The sequence below is a fragment of the Schistocerca gregaria genome, chromosome 4 (assembly GCF_023897955.1).
Source record: "Schistocerca gregaria isolate iqSchGreg1 chromosome 4, iqSchGreg1.2, whole genome shotgun sequence".
NCBI lineage: Eukaryota > Metazoa > Arthropoda > Insecta > Orthoptera > Acrididae > Schistocerca > Schistocerca gregaria.
The window spans coordinates 626502768-626519403 of record NC_064923.1 but is presented as its reverse complement, the minus strand read 5'-3'; positions in this window follow the sequence as shown (position 1 = coordinate 626519403).

The following is a 16636-nucleotide window of genomic DNA, read 5'->3' as shown; positions in this document are numbered from 1 at the left end:
TCTGACTCAATGCCCAGGCGTATCAAAGCCGTTATTATGGCCAGAGGTGTTTGTTCTGGCTACTTATTTCTCAGGATCTATGCACCCAAATTGCGTGAAAATGTAATCACATGTCAGTTCTAGTATAATATGTTTGTGCAATGAATACCCGTTTATCATCTGCATTTCTTCTTGGTGTAGCAGTTTTAATGGCCAGTAGTACAATAACCATGTAACTGCACGTTATCATTTATTCAGTTCGCATCTAGACCTTTTGTTTACTTACTACCTTTAAAATGGTTTGTAGCCTCATGTAGTAGTGACACCAGCTTGTGAACTACTGTTTCTAGTATCGCTATTGAAATGATCTTGATAGTGTACTTCAGTTTTATTTTTACCGAAAGGTCGTACATCCTTCATGGCATAATCCTGTGATGTCAAGTGCTACTTATAATTGGTTGATATCATCTTCAGAATCCACACATCCTGTAGAACAATACAACAGATTAGAAAGTAGTTACCCTTTATTAAAGACTGGTTAGTAATTATGTGTAGCTTCAGTTATCACAATATTTATCTTTGCTATTTCCACTTCATTTCTAATGTTACGACAGTAGAGTCAGCACATGATTCTCTAAATAGTCGAATGTACTTTTAACCGACATGCATGCCCTTAATGGTTATTAATTAGAAATAGTTTCATATGAAATTAGTGCAGTCTCCGATCGGTCTGCATACGACTGCAGAATAAAAAGATCTACTGTACGAACTCCGTATAGCAACATTTACAGAATACTGCATTACAACATTTCGCCATTAAGATTTTTACACAGTTTGAGAAAGGCCAGTACATTACAAAGTCATTGTGATGGCATAATTAACTATCGTTTATTGGTTCAGAAAGGATTCGAAAATGGAGGACATCCCAAACAGTTTCATGTTTCTCTTGGATAATGCTACAGATTGTAGAATATCAACGCAGTAGTTCAACAAAATCACTTGGTGACAATAACAAGAATACATTACAAGTTGATAAGGGGAGTATTTGTTCTCTGCTCCTAGACACAGCATTCCACAGCCCAGTAAAACAAACAATACAACAGCGATTTGGATCAAGCACAGAAATAATTTGCACATCGTGTTTTCAGTAGTCTAACTTGTAAAACTACACGTGTTTACGTCGTTACAAGAAGCACATTTAATTTTTGAGCATCAGTCAGCTGAATACTGAACATCCGCCACAACAGAAGCAGGAAATGGTTGCATTAAAATGTAATCACCACAAGCGTTAAGAGATGTATAGCGCTGGAAGACGCGACGATCAATTGCTGCTTCACAGAACTCTGTCGGCCACTAACGGATCCACAGATGATTCTGCCTGACAGCGTTCCTGGGCATTTGACTGTGGCGTGTCGCAGTTTCTGCGAAGTGTCTTCACAGAGCCGAGGACTAACCAGGTTCCACGCTCGAGGAAGCATCCTCTTGCATAATAAAGCCCACATCAACACTACCAATAGGATGAAAGCTACGCTTCAGCGCTTTGGTTGGGAGAGACCGCAGTAACCTCTGTACAACTGGAATATTTTACCGTGTGATATTCATTTCATTGATGATCTGAAGAAACTGTGACTGGACGCCGGTTTCAGTCGGACGAGGAAGTGCAAGAGTAAGCACGGTTGTGGATCCTTCAGCCGCAAAACGCGTTCTACGAAACAGGAATTGATTGTCTCGTCTCTGAGTGGTATAAATGTCTTAATTCAGGTGATGATTACTTTTTCTATCTATTTATCAGTCTAGCTAACCAACGATAATGCTAGATGGCCATAAGTTGTGATAACCAAAAAGACAATTCATCTCACTGTTTATCTGTTGCGATTTCGAAGAGTCGTTAGATACATGTGTCCACGGTAACATGCCATGTGCAAGCTTCGCCATCTGTGTCAAACTACTGCCACCAACATCCATTTATTTCTTATTGTAGTTAAACCTTGGACTCCCCCTACAATTTTCAGCTACCACATTTCCTTTCATTACCAAACTGACAATTCTTTGATGTCTCAGGAATGCCCTTGTAAGTAGGCTGATTAAGTTTTTTTATTGGTAACGCCGCCACCACGTAGCGCTCTGTATGAAAATTACTGGCTGTGCCGTGTGCAGTCTGAGGCTGGTTGGCATTGTTGTAATACTCGCCATTGTAGTGTTGGGCAGCGGCAGCTGGATGCTAACAGCGCGTAGCGTTGGGCATTTCCCTTCACAGGAATTGCAAAAATAATTTTTTTACGATTTGGTAACTTATCTGCTAGCGTATGTTCTCGTGATGCATCACTCTAGTGTTAAGATGTGACATAGGTATTAAACATTTTTTACTGTAATATTTTTTCTGCTTCAGCTTTGTTATGTTTAGGTATAAGTTATTACATTTATTGCTGCTTGCTATGCTTACTTGCATTTTTTAGTCATTGCTGTTTGTGTAAATTGTTTTGTGCTGCTGCATTGCCTCGTCCCTTAGTTAAGCATCTGAGCTCAGTAGATTTAAGTTAGCTTAAGAGGGGGTAGCCTATATAAGAGAATGAGTTGCGATGAATTTGAAGAAATGCATGGAGAGGTTATATGAGAAAAGTACAGAAAGCAGGTATAGATAGGACTTTTTGGAAATAATGAAGAACGAAGGGAGATCTCCGAGAAGTAAAGAAAGTTTTGTTTGCAAAATACTGCAGTATAACAAACCCTGCCCTTTCCTTGTATTATCCCACATGTGTTTGTGTACCCTTGTGTATTTATGTTCTTCCTGTCTTTACATGTTCATCTGATAAGACTTATGTTGTAGAATTTTCTAATATTCAGCTACATTCACTATGATGAGGAATACTGTTATCCTCAAATATAATTTGCATTAATAATATGTCGTTTTCTTTGTAAATATGTTTAGAAATTATTTATTCTGTTCTGTTTTAATGCTCATGTGCGAAGTTGATGCTTCAAAAGTTATTCTGATCTTCTATGTATGTACTTATGTCGTAATTTTGTAACACTGATGTATTTGCTAATTCGATTCTTTTGTAAAGCCTGTACTACTGCTAATGTTATCTGTATTGTTATGTTCTTTAATGATGTATTTTGTACCTTTGTTATTGTATTTTCATGTTATAAAATTGTAATTGACACCAGTTCATCAAATTAAGTAACTTGTAAATTACATTCCACTGCACTCGTTTCTGTTGGTCATAGTGTATGGATAACATGTGAGAAGTAGGGACTGATAGTGTTTGCAGGTGTGTTAATAATTCAGCAAGGGACTGGATAACAGCATTGCTGGTTCTAAGGACATTTCAAAAAAAAAAAATTGTGAGTGCACAAGTGGTGGTTATGGACTTGCTATATTATTGGCAAGACTCTTCAATGGTGATTGTGCGCCTGCGCAGTCAAACAGATGGCTGCTGGCCATCTCTACAAGGACTACAGTGCGTCTACACCTTTGATGACCCACCAGTACCATTATTTCTACAAGGTCTACAGTCGGTCTGCATCTCTGGTGGCCCACCAATACCGTAATCTCTACCAGGACTACAGTGGGTCTGCTCTGAGATGACCCACCTACCAATATTCTTCAAAACTTCGACTGACTCTGCTGTGGGCTTGCTCTGTTGTGGCCCATTACCTGTCTGCATGTCAAGAATCAGCACTGTCTTACCGCTGGAGGGACAATACTACTTCTTGAAGACTGCATGGAAATCCACTACTTCCGTGTGCATTTTCTTTTACTACTCAGACTTTGAGAAAAACACTGCAATTTTACTTTGATGAATGATCAGGACTGTCTTTATGGACTGTGAGAAAATTTTAGCTTCTGACCAACATTGTATCAATAAGTGTGGGCATTTGATATCTTTATTATAGTAATTATGAAAAAATTATCAGATCATTATTGGCCACTGCCCAAAACAATTTGTAAAAATTTTTTGTGGGGAGCATGGGGGCTATGTAAATAGGCTGATTAAGTTTTTTTATTGGTAACGCCGCCGCCACATGGCGCTCTGTATGAAAATCACTGGCTGTGCCGTGTGCAGTCTGTGGCTGGTTGGCATTATTGTAATACTCGCCATTGTAGTGTTGGGCAGCGGCAGCTGGATGCTAACAGCGTGTAGCGTTGCGCAGTTGGAGGTGAGCCACCAGCAGTGGTGGACATGGGTAGAGAGATGGCGGAGTTTTGAAATTTGTAAGAATTGGTGTCACGAACTGATTTATATATTATGACTATTAAGGTAAATACATTGTCTGTTCTGTATTAAAATCTCTCATTTGCTAACTATGCTTGTCAGTAGTTAGTGCCTTCAGTAGTTTGACTATTTTATTTAGCTGGCAGTAGTGGTGCTCGCTGTATTGCAGTAGCTTGAGTAACGAAGATTTTTGTGAGGTAAGTGATTTGTGAAACGTATAGGTTAATGTTAGTCAGGGCCATTCTTTCGTAGGGATTTTTGAAAGTCACATTGCGTTGCGCTAAAAATATTGTGTGTCAGTTTAAGCACAGTCTTGTATAATTTTTAAAAGGGGACGTTTCACCCTGTCAACCACTCGCTAAGTTTGGGCAGGTTTTGCCATAAATCCCTTTTCTCCCCATTCCAATTCAGTACCTTTTCATTAGTTACACGATCGATGCATCTAATCTTCAGTATTCTTCTACAGATCGCATTTTAAAAGCTGGTATTCTCTACTTGTCTAATCTCTCTATCGTCCACCTTGCACTTTTTTAAAACGCCGCACTTCTGACAAACTCTTCCAGAAAATACTATTCTCTCTACTTCCTCCTTCTCAGCTTCCGCTTCCCTTTAGAGTACTTCAGATTTAATGACTGAAGTATGGTGTCTTTTCAAGTTATAGATGACTTTGTGTCTCTGCGTTTTGTTCTTGTTGCCTTTAAAAATTCAGACAGTTCTTCCAGTGAAGATTCTGAAAATCGTCTCTATATCTCTAAATGCTCTAAACGCGAATTTGCCTCTGCTTATATTTAAAGAGGAGTACTCTTCCCTAACAGTACTAACAGTCCTGTCACCGGAAAAGCCTAGTATGACACTACCAGCTACTACTAAATGATGTTACTACTGTGAAAGGATTTCAAGCTAAATGTCGTGAATGTATGCACTGAAACACTTCTATTGGGAGTTTGTTATTTACATTTCTGGAATTTGTATGTTCTTTGGACGTCTCAAATGCCAAGCGACAATTTCGAATCGAGTAATGTTCGCGTGCAGCCTTTGGTCAGAGTAACTGTGTCGCTGGAGGATGCTTGTTTTGTCATCGCTGCTTGGCAGCGAGGAGCGCGCTAGTTCGATCGTAGTGAGATATACACCGAGCAGAGGATTTGTGGCAACGCAGACATAAAGTTAAGTGGATCTGTGTTTAAGTAAACCATTTGTGGTTGTATATTGTGAAAGAGAGGGGTAAGATTCGATTAGTGATTTAGAATGAAATGAGATTGGAAAATGTATGAAGAGGAGTGAAGGTAACAATTTTATTTAGTGGCACTGCAGTCATGCGTAATTCAGAATGATTGTTGAATGAGACGTCCATATCAGAGAACTTTAGATTTTTCATTAAAGACTAAGTAATTTTCATTGTAAATTATTTTTCATGTTCATTAATGATTTGTCTAACTTTGTGTGAGTCACAGTTTTGTATCAATGTTGCCCTTTGTCACTGTAAATGAGTGTTGTAACATGAACTGCATAAAATTAATGACATACCAGATAGCATAAAAGCAATTCGTTAAAGGAATATTTAAGGTGGTGTTGGTGGTGGTTAGTGTTTAACGTCCCGTCGACAACGAGGTCATTAGAGACCTAGCGGAAGCTCGGGATAGGGAAGGACTGGGAAGGACATCGGCCGTGCCCTTTCAAAGGAACCATCCCGGCATCTGCCTGAAACGATTTAGGGACATCACGGAAAACCTAAATCAGGATGGCCGGAGACGGTATTGAACCGTCGTCCTCCCGAATGCGAGTCCAGTGTGCTAACCACGGCTCCACCTCGCTCGGTGGAATATTTAACCTAAGAGCATTGTCGACTTCCTCGATCTGAGTCATTTTTATTTAAAGGAGTGTCTCACTCAATGATGCTTATTAAATAGTTGACCTGTTGTCTGGAGCATTGCATTAAGCTCTCAGCAACTGTAGTTAGAAATTTCAGCTGGCGCACAGAGAGCACCAAGCACAACGATTCCAAGCAATTATATTACGAGGTGAGATATTTTCATTTCAGTATCAGTTTGCACGAAAATTATCAATGAACAGGGACCCTTAAATGAAAAAGCTTATTAGACAGGTCATTAATGCACAAGGACCACATTTTCTAATTGAAGAGATTAGCAGCTAAGATCAGGAGTTAAGTCCTCAGCTCGTGGTCATGCGGTAGCGTTCTCGCTTTCCACGCCCGGGTTCCCGGGTTTGATTCCCGGGGGGAACAGGGATTTTCTCTGCCTCGTGATGACTGGGTGTTGTGTGATGTCCGTAGGTTAGTTAGGTTTACGTAGTTGTAAGTTATAGGGGACTGATGACCATAGCTGATAAGTCCCATAGTGCTCAGAGCCATTTGAACGAATTTTTCACGAGTTAATCAGATTTCACATTTTTAAAGAGATTATGAAACATGTTTTACTCTCGCACGCAGATGTATTTAGTTTCTATCGCATTTGGAAACGCACAAAGTTACTCAAAGCTAACCAACAGCAAACTTACAACCAACTAATCAACCAAGTACGAGTTCAAGTCAAACGGAAAATAACTTTTACAGGAAACTTTCAGTGCAGTGGTTAAGATGAGGTACTATTTTCGTTTCTCGAAAGATTTTTATTGAAAAGGAGCAGTAGCAGAACAAACAGGAATCCAACCAAGCCTCTATTAATAATAAAGTAAACTGCAATTCTGTAAAAGGTCGCCAGCCTACTTCGGCAAAGTTGTACCACATACTAGCACGGTTCTACTGGGATTGACTCTCGTGATACCAAAATTATGTTTTGCAAATAAGATACGATGCAGTAGCGCAATTTATCGAGCAATGTAACACTAGTTTAGTGTGAACATCATAGAAGGAATATTAACCGTTTTTGTAACAGCTGGCCCTCAGAAACCCTTCTTATGTTTATATTAAAGCAGAAAGCTAATGATTGTTGTAGGTAAATAATTATTAATGGTGGAGCAATAGTTACTTGAACAATAGGTTCTTTTACTAGCTTAATTACTGGGAAATACTGTCAATCAAATGGTTTTTAGGTAATTACATTCTCTATTCAGATTATTATTTGAGTTCTCAAGGAGCATTCATTTTCTCCAACTATTGGACTCAAAAGGAACATGTGGCACCTGGATCTAGTATAGTTGTAGCCACTTGCTTACTATAGCACAAAAATGTTAGAGAACTATTAAATGTACGTCATTAATGCTGCAGGTGTAAAATGAAACTTAAATCTGGTTCAACAATTAGCTTTGTGACTTATAAATTAATCTATCAGTAGACCCATATCAAGGCTGGACATTTTACTCATAACACAATATGAGGAACACTATTAACTATATACACACGAAATTATGAATTTATAAACAGTGTTACTTTCAAACCAACTTAGTAATTAATCCTTATGCTGGCACTTCAGAGTCTCCTGGCCAGTAACTATTACAAATCATCACGGTTTTAGCAGGTAACAGTAACACAGTGCTGAGACTAAGAACAATCTTTAAGACAAACGCTTTAAATATGTTCTTGGCAATTTTACTTTGGTGAATGTTTAACTACCGTTTTATAAAAAATTTCATGGAGTAGTTCGAAGCTTAAGTTCAGTGAATAATTGTGAAATTTACTTCTCCTCAAAGTTTATTAACTGTAACTTTGTTGAAGTGACTTTTCAGTTCAGTGAAATGGGATACTTGGAAATATCGTAGCTCCTGGGATGGGACCCTGTGTAGGTAAATGACTAAGGGGCGAAAAAGGGGTACTCAATATAAAGTTGAAGGAACACAAATCTAGTACTGAAAAAGAATCAACTTAACGGATCTTTGCAGTTATAAAGTACGTAAGTGATAAATTGAGATGAAGGTGGTGGCAGTGTCAATCTACTGTGGTTATTCAAAATACTGTGAAACAAGCGCTGAAAATTCTCTTCTTAGCGTCGGATTTTCGTCCTACAGAGCTAACCAAAGTATGCCATTAATAATAAACTATAGTATACCGACTGAATCAACTAAAACTTGCGCCGCAAATATTGTGAAAATGGGAAGTGTTATTGATGTGCGGTTTTCACAGACCGGACTGGTTGTTAGGGGCTCGTAATGTTAGTCGAGAAACAGATTACAGTAACAATTTGTCCATTTTATTTGGACTGTTGAGCTCCGTGGCCGTGGATAAAATTGTTTTACTATAACAATACAGCAACCAGACACTTTTTAATGCGTTTTATTTATGCCAATATGCATTTCGGGTTTGCACCCATCTTCAGCTGGCAAATTACATGTATCTTCAGTTTATACAGTGTTACAATATCGACAGCAGTTTGGATGCTGCAACTGGCACTCTCCTTTCCTTGTTTTTTCTTGGCTTTTCTTCTTTTTTGTAACAGCGCAAACACTTTTTGTCACGTATTTCACACAGGCGCACTGCGTTATCCGCAATGTTGTCAATCGACAAGAGGTGCTATGATATTTCCAAGTATCCTATTTTACTGCCGTTGGAAGTGCCCCAGACGCCCATGGTCTGACGAGAAGTCACCTGAGCCGCCGTCATCCATCCAGCTTTGCAGTATCGCGGCGCCGAAATTTTGAAGTCCTTATCTACTCCGAATTAGTATCAAGAAGCACCACCTTCACCCGACGAATACCTAACCCCCACTGAAGAGTTCTCTGATGCTCCACCATAGATATGGCCTCTAATTATTTTTTACATCCTTCACCAATCACAGGGCAGGTAATGAACCGTGCTTTCCACCGCCAGTCAGAGAGGCTGGTGCGCAAAGGCGTCAAAGCTACCATCCAACGGGAAGTGCCACAGCTACACCGCGTAGAGGATATTCTTTGATCACCAATGGCTGGCATTCCTCAGTACAGAAAGCATACGCAAATCGATTTCCATGCCTGGAATCCATGCTGGCGCCTTCTTCATCTCCACGACAGAAAAACAGTACAGCGCACGGCGGCAGGTGCGCCTCACGTGACATTTCGAATGATGTTATTAATAACTCCCCTTACAGCAAGCTCTTAAGAAAGAGTGGCATTTTAGCGTAAGCGACGTTCTATCTACTGCCCAGACCGACGCCCTCTGAAAGAGACTGGCCGGCCCGCACACAACGGATTGTCCAGCTGTGCGTACTGTAGGGAGACACCCGAGGCACTCGCCAGAGACATCTGGCGGAACGTCCATTGGCCGTCGTTCCAGCAGGCCAGACGGTGTTTATGCAATCTGCCTTTCACACAGGCAAGCGCTCTCTCCCCCTCCCTCCCCCCGCCCTCCTTCCCCCCCCCCCCAAGCCATCGTTCTTGTTAGCTCATTCAGAAACCCGAAACCAAGTAATATCAGGTGTTCCCCAGGGAAGCGTCCTGGGACCTCTACTGTTCCTGATCTATATAAATGACCTGGGTGACAATCTGAGCAGTTCTCTTAGACTGTTCGCAGATGATGCTGTAATTTACCGTCTAGTAAGGTCATCCGAAGACCAGTATCAAAGCGATTTAGAAAAGATTGCTGTATGGTGTGTCAGGTGGCAGTTGACGCTAAATAACGAAAAGTGTGAGATGATCCACATGAGTTCCAAAAGAAATCCGTTGGAATTCGATTACTCGATAAATAGTACAATTCTCAAAGCTGTCAATTCAACTAAGTACCTGGGTGTTAAAATTACGAACAACTTCAGATGGAAGGACCACATAGATAATATTGTCGGGAAGGCGAGCCAAAGGTTGCGTTTCATCGGCAGGACACTTAGAAGATGCAACAAGTCCACTAAAGAGACAGCTTACACTACACTCGTTCGTCCTCTGTTAGAATATTGCTGCGCAGTGTGGGATCCTTACCAGGTGGGATTGACGGAGGACATCGAAAGGGTGCAAAAGAGGGCAGCTCGTTTTTTATTATCACGTTATAGGGAAGAGAGTGTGGCATATATGATACACGAGTTGGGATGGAAGTCATTAAAGCATAGACGTTTTTCGTCGCGGCGAGACCTTTTTACGAAATTTCAGTCACCAACTTTCTCTTCCGAATGCGAAAATATTTTGTTGAGCCCAACCTACATAGGTAGGAATGATCATCAAAATAAAATAAGAGAAATCAGAGCTCGAACAGAAAGGTTTAGGTGTTCGTTTTTCCCGCTCGCTGTTCGGGAGTGGAATAGTAGAGAGATAGTATGATTGTGGTTCGATGAACCCTCTGCCATGCACTTAAATATGAATTGCAGAGTAGTCAAGTAGATGTAGATGTAGACCAACATGCATTTGATAATACGGAAATATGCTCTGCAGTTACACAAAAGTATAAGAAATTAAAGAAGTTAAATGAAATAAATCTGCCACACAATTATGCCACCGCTCCTCGGCACGTTTCAGTTAAATTTAAATGGAATAAATCTTCCACACGATCATGCAACCGCTCCTCGGTACTTGTCAATTAAATTTACTAATATGAACGTCTCCTGGTTAATCGCTCCCATAGGCGTCAGACTGTGAAAGGGAAAAGCTGAGTGAAACTGGGAGTAGGTAGCTTCACTTTATACACTCCTGGAAATGGAAAAAAGAACACATTGACACCGGTGTGTCAGACCCACCATACTTGCTCCGGACACTGCGAGAGGGCTGTACAAGCAATGATCACACGCACGGCACAGCGGACACACCAGGAACCGCGGCGTTGGCCGTCAAATGGCACTAGCTGCGCAGCATTTGTGCACCGCCGCCGTCAGTGTCAGCCAGTTTGCCGTGGCATACGGAGCTCCATCGCAGTCTTTAACACTGGTAGCATGCCGCGACAGCGTGTACGTAAACCATATGTGCAGTTGACGGACTTTGAACGAGGGCGTATAGTGGGCATGCGGGAGACCGGGTGGACGTACCGCCGAATTGCTCAACACGTGGGGCGTGAGGTCTCCACAGTACATCGATGTTGTCGCCAGTGGTCGGCGGAAGGTGCACGTGCCCGTCGACCTGGGACCGGACCGCAGCGACGCACGGATGCACGCCAAGACCGTAGGATCCTACGCAGTGCCGTAGGGGACCGCACCGCCACTTCCCAGCAAATTAGGGACACTGTTGCTCCTGGGGTATCGGCGAGGACCATTCGCAACCGTCTCCATGAAGCTGGGCTACGGTCCCGCACACCGTTAGGCCGTCTTCCGCTCACGCCCCAACATCGTGCATCCCGCCTCCAGTGGTGTCGCGACAGGCGTGAATGGAGGGACGAATGGAGACGTGTCGTCTTCAGCGATGTGAGTCGCTTCTGCCTTGGTGCCAATGATGGTCGTATGCGTGTTTTGCGCCGTGCAGGTGAGCGCCACAATCAGGACTGCATACGACCGAGGCACACAGGGCCAACACCCGGCATCATGGTGTGGGGAGCGATCTCCTACCCTGGCCGTACACCTCTGGTGATCGTCGAGGGGACACTGTATAGTGCACGGTACATCCAAACCGTCATCGAACCCATCGTTCTACCATTCCTAGACCGGCAAGGGAACTTGCTGTTCCAACAGGACAATGCATGTCCGCATGTATCCCGTGCCACCCAACGTGCTCTAGAAGGTGTAAGTCAACTACCCTGGTCAGCAAGATCTCCGGATCTGTCCCCCATTGAGCATGTTTGGGACTGGATGAAGCGTCGTCTCACGCGGTCTGCACGTTTAGCACGAACGCTGGTCCAACTGAGGTGCCAGGTGGAAATGGCATGGCAAGCCGTTCCACAGGACTACATCCAGCATCTCTACGATCGTCTCCATGGGAGAATAGCAGCCTGCATTGCTGCGAAAGGTGGATATACACTGTACTAGTGCCGACATTGTGCATGCTCTGTTGCCTGTGTCTATGTGCCTGTGGTTCTGTCAGTGTGATCATGTGATGTATCTGACCCCAGGAATGTGTCAATAAAGTTTCCCATTCCTGGGACAATGAATTCACGGTGTTCTTATTTCAATTTCCAGGAGTGTATAAGTACCGGATGATCAAAAAGTCAGTATTAATTTGAAAACTTAATAAACCACGGAATAATGTAGATAGAGAGGTAAGAATTGCCACACATGCTTGGAATGTCTTGGGGTTTTATTAGAAAACAAACAAACAAACAAACAAAGTTCACAAAACGTCCGACTGATGGCGCTGGACAGCAAAACGTCAGTGTTTGCGCATGAAAATCGTGTATAAAAGGAGCTGTAATGAGAGAGAATCAGATGCGCCAGCAGTCGCAGTATGTTGACGTTACCTGAAAGGCGCTTTTACTGAAGCTGTATTATCAGAATTGGGAATGTGCTAGTTCAGCGCTACGATCCTATCGCCATAGGAAGGGGACTCGAACGGGTAAAGGAGCGTTGACAAATGCAGCTGTGGCGAGAATGATTTCGAAGTTCGAAGCTACGGATTGTTTAGACGATAGACCCCGTAATGGCCGACCGAGCACAAGGCGTAATGCTGCTGAGGCAGTTCAGGAAGAAATGGAGACTGTAGCGGGTTCATCTATGCACGAGAAGTCAAATCTCGTGCAGTCGCACGTCGCGCCGGCATTCCATACACAACTGTTTGGTTGGCACTTACACGTACCCTCCAATGCTATCCGTACAAAATCCATCGGCATCATGAACTGTAACCTGGCGATTTAGTGAAGCGGAGGGTATTTGCGGTGTGGGCGTTTCAAAAGATGGCGGAAGATGACGATTGGTTGAGTAACGTGTTGTGGACCGATGAAGCTCATTTCACGCACCGAGGGTCTGTCAACGCCCACAACTGCAGAATTTTGGCTAATGAAAATCGTAGAACTGCCGTGGAAACTCCATTGCACGACGAGAAAGTCACGGTATGGGCTGTATTTACCACATCTACGGTTATCGGGCCTTTTTTCTTCGAGGAAATGCTTGGTTCTGGTTTTGTAACTGCTACTGTGACGGGTGAGAGGTACGCCGATATGTTACAGAATCGCATCATCCCCAGCGTGGCTGTTAACACCTGCTGGAACGTTGGATGTTTATGCAGGATGGCGCTCCACCCCATATTGCTAGACGCGTGAAAGACCTCTTGCGCGCGTCGTTTGCTGATGATCGTGTGCTCAGCCGCCACTTTCGTCATGCTTTGCCTCCCAGGTCCCCAGACCTCAGTCCGTGCTATTATTGGCTTTGGGGTTACCTGAAGTCGCAATTGTATCATGATCGACCGACATCTCTAGGGATGCTGAAAGACAACATCCGACGCCAATGCCCCACCATAACTCCGGACGTGCTTTACAGTGATGTTCACAACACTATTCCTCGACTACAGCTATTGTTGAGGAATGATGGTGGACATACAGAGAATTTCCTATAAAGAACATAATCTTCGCTTTGTCTTACTTTGTTATGCTAATAATTGCTATTCTTATCAGATGAAGCGCGCATCTGTCGGACATTTTTTGAACTTTTGTATTTTTTGGTTCTAATCAAACCCCATGTCATTCCAAGCATGTGTGTCAATTTGTGCCTCTTTATCTACATAATTCCGTGACTTATTCAGTTTTCAAATTTATACTGACTTTTTGATCAACCGGTATATGCACCCTGGGTTAAAATTTATGCAAAGTCTGCCACACCAAGCAACATAGTGTATCACCGTAAAGTAAATATTTCTCTTAATTCTTCTCTCCAAAGACACGAACGGTTCGAAAACCAAAGAGAATAGGGTACAGGCAGTGACCTTGCCAACACAAAAACTTATCATTAATGTTCACACCACTTCAGCCAGCACTATGCATAACCTCCATAACAGTAAACTGATCGAGAGACAAGGATGCTAGCTCAGCTAAGCACATTTTAATTCATTATGTAAGAATCTGAGTATTTAAAAAATAAAAAAAGTACACTGCTATGCCTTATATGGATTGCTGTCCTTCTAGTCCTAGCAGAAAACGTCATACCAACTAATTACCAGTGGACAATGAAGTTGACGTGGGACGTAAGAAACGAAATACGGAGATTGCAGGGAACGTTTTGCTGAATTGCATCAGGAAGCGGAAAAAGCAGGGCTGTTAACAGAAATAAAGGGGGAATGTCTGGAGTTACGACGTCCACACGAGAGACTGAGAGAACAATTACGTCAGATAATGGGCTTAGCTCCATGAACATTAATACGAAGAAAAGGTGATTTTTGTATGCAGGCAGAAAAAAAAAATGGTTCAAATGGCTCTGAGCACTATGGGACTTAACATCTGTGGTCATCAGTCCCCTAGAACTTAGAACTACTTAAACCTAACTAACCTAAGGACATCACACACATCCATGCCCGAGGCAGGATTCGAACCAGCGACCGTAACAGTCGCGCGGTCCCGGACTGAGCGCCTAGAACCGCAAGACCACCGCGGGCGACGATGCAGGCAAAAAGAATACTAAAATAGTGTTTGGCACAGAGGACAATGATGAAATTTAAAATTAAATAAAACGCTGGTGCTAGTACCTGCAGTCGCGGATGCTGATGGGGCAACTGTGGACTGGCATACCACACAGATAGCGAATTATTTGGTTTAGGATGAGCCAAATAACATCAAGGTAGTAAGAAAAGTGACCTCGGAACTGATGAAATACATGAAAACAGCTACAGAACAATTAATGAAGACCTAGATGAAGTGCAGGCGCGACTGAATCTGCTGGAATAGAGAATGGCAACGGCGAGCTTACGATGATCGTCGTCTGACATCGTTAGTGATTCAGGGTTGATAGTGGCAACATTTCAAGAAGCAATTCATCAGGAGCTGTATAAACAATTAAGTCCAACGTTATGCTGCCACAATTATTCTTAGGTCCACTACGTAAGATACAGCAGGAGGGTTGCAACACATTGTGGGACCGACAGAGCAGTGTTTACCATTGTTCGGCAACAGGTCAACAGCTGAGGGAACAGATGTATTAATTTCAGCGTAGGAGCTACGACTGTGCCAAAGATAGATGATACGTCTGACTAGGATGGTTCCTACTGATGAGCAGGCCTGCAAAGTACAGGTATTTTTAAGGAAGTCAGAGTCAGCCGTTTGCCAGAGGGAAGTGCTGACAGAGCTTCCCTATTTTCAAAGAGTGGTTGTGAACTGCTATAAGGAAGGAGATCCGACGTTAATGACAAGGTTGATAATAGGGGACAGCAGAATGCTAGTACATTGTATGAGTTGTGACATATTGTGGATGATGTTTCGCCTTCCGGCTACTGTAACTGGAACAATTACGATGAAACTGACACTGCATTTGACGGCCGAACGGTTCGAGGCGCTTCAGTCCAGAGCCGCGCTACTGCTACGGTCGCAGGTTCGAATCCTGCCTAGGGCATGGATGTGTGTGATGTCCTTAGGTTAGTTAGGTATAAGTAGTTCTAAGTTCTAGGGGACTGACTGATGACATAGTGCTCAGAACCATTTGAACCATTAGACTCTGCATTTCTTGTACTGGCTGGAGATTTGCCTACACAGAACCTAATATATTTGAACGATACACTCACACCATATCTCCTTCGTTCATTAGATTTATTAACAGCGTGAGGTGGGGTGACGGATAACAGCTGATCAAATGTTCCAGCATGTATGGCAGTCTCGCGATAAGCAACATAACAGTGCTACAATTACGTGTACGGGGCCTGTTCCTAAACTAAGGTCTGTTTCGTCATAAAAAAATAAACTCATGAAAACAGATTTTTATTCACAATAATAATTTACTGCGAATCAACTTTACTTTTCCAAATAAGCGCCTTTCACGTCTATATAAAATGGCTCTGAGCACTATGGGACTTAACATCTCAGGTCATCAGTCCCGTAGAACTTAGAACCTCTTAAAGCTAACTAACCTAAGAACATGACACATATCCGGGTGGGAGGCAGGATTCGAACCTGCGACAGTAGCAGACAAGCAATTCCGGACTGAAGTGCCTAGAACTGCTCGGCCATCACGGCCGGCTCACATCTATACACTTTATTTAACGCTGCACCAGCTTCTTTAACGCCTCTGCATAGAAATCTGCGTTGTCCACCCAGCCACTTTTCCAACTGCAAGAAGGCGACATAATCGGTTGGTGCGAGGTCGTGGCTGTACGGAGGGTGATCAAAAAGTTTCCAACGAAAATCTGGAATTCTCTCCTTCGTTTTGGCACCAGTATGAAGGCATGCGCTGTCGTTAAGTAGGATAATGCGAGACGAGTTTCCTGCAGCGCCCCTTTCGCACCAAAAAACGGTAGCCTTCATTTTACGATTCGAGAACGGAGATTGCTTCAGCTCATTTGGTTTGGGTAAACTTGAATGGCGAGATTGCATTGACTGTCGTTTCGAATCTGGGCTGGTGTAGACGTTCTGTCTCCCGTAACAATGTGGAAAAAGAAATTATCTTCTTTTTTTGCGCTGTGGTACGTAACTGCTGTGGTCATCAGTCCCCTAGAACTTAAAACTACTTAAACCTTACTAAGCTAAGGACATCACACAC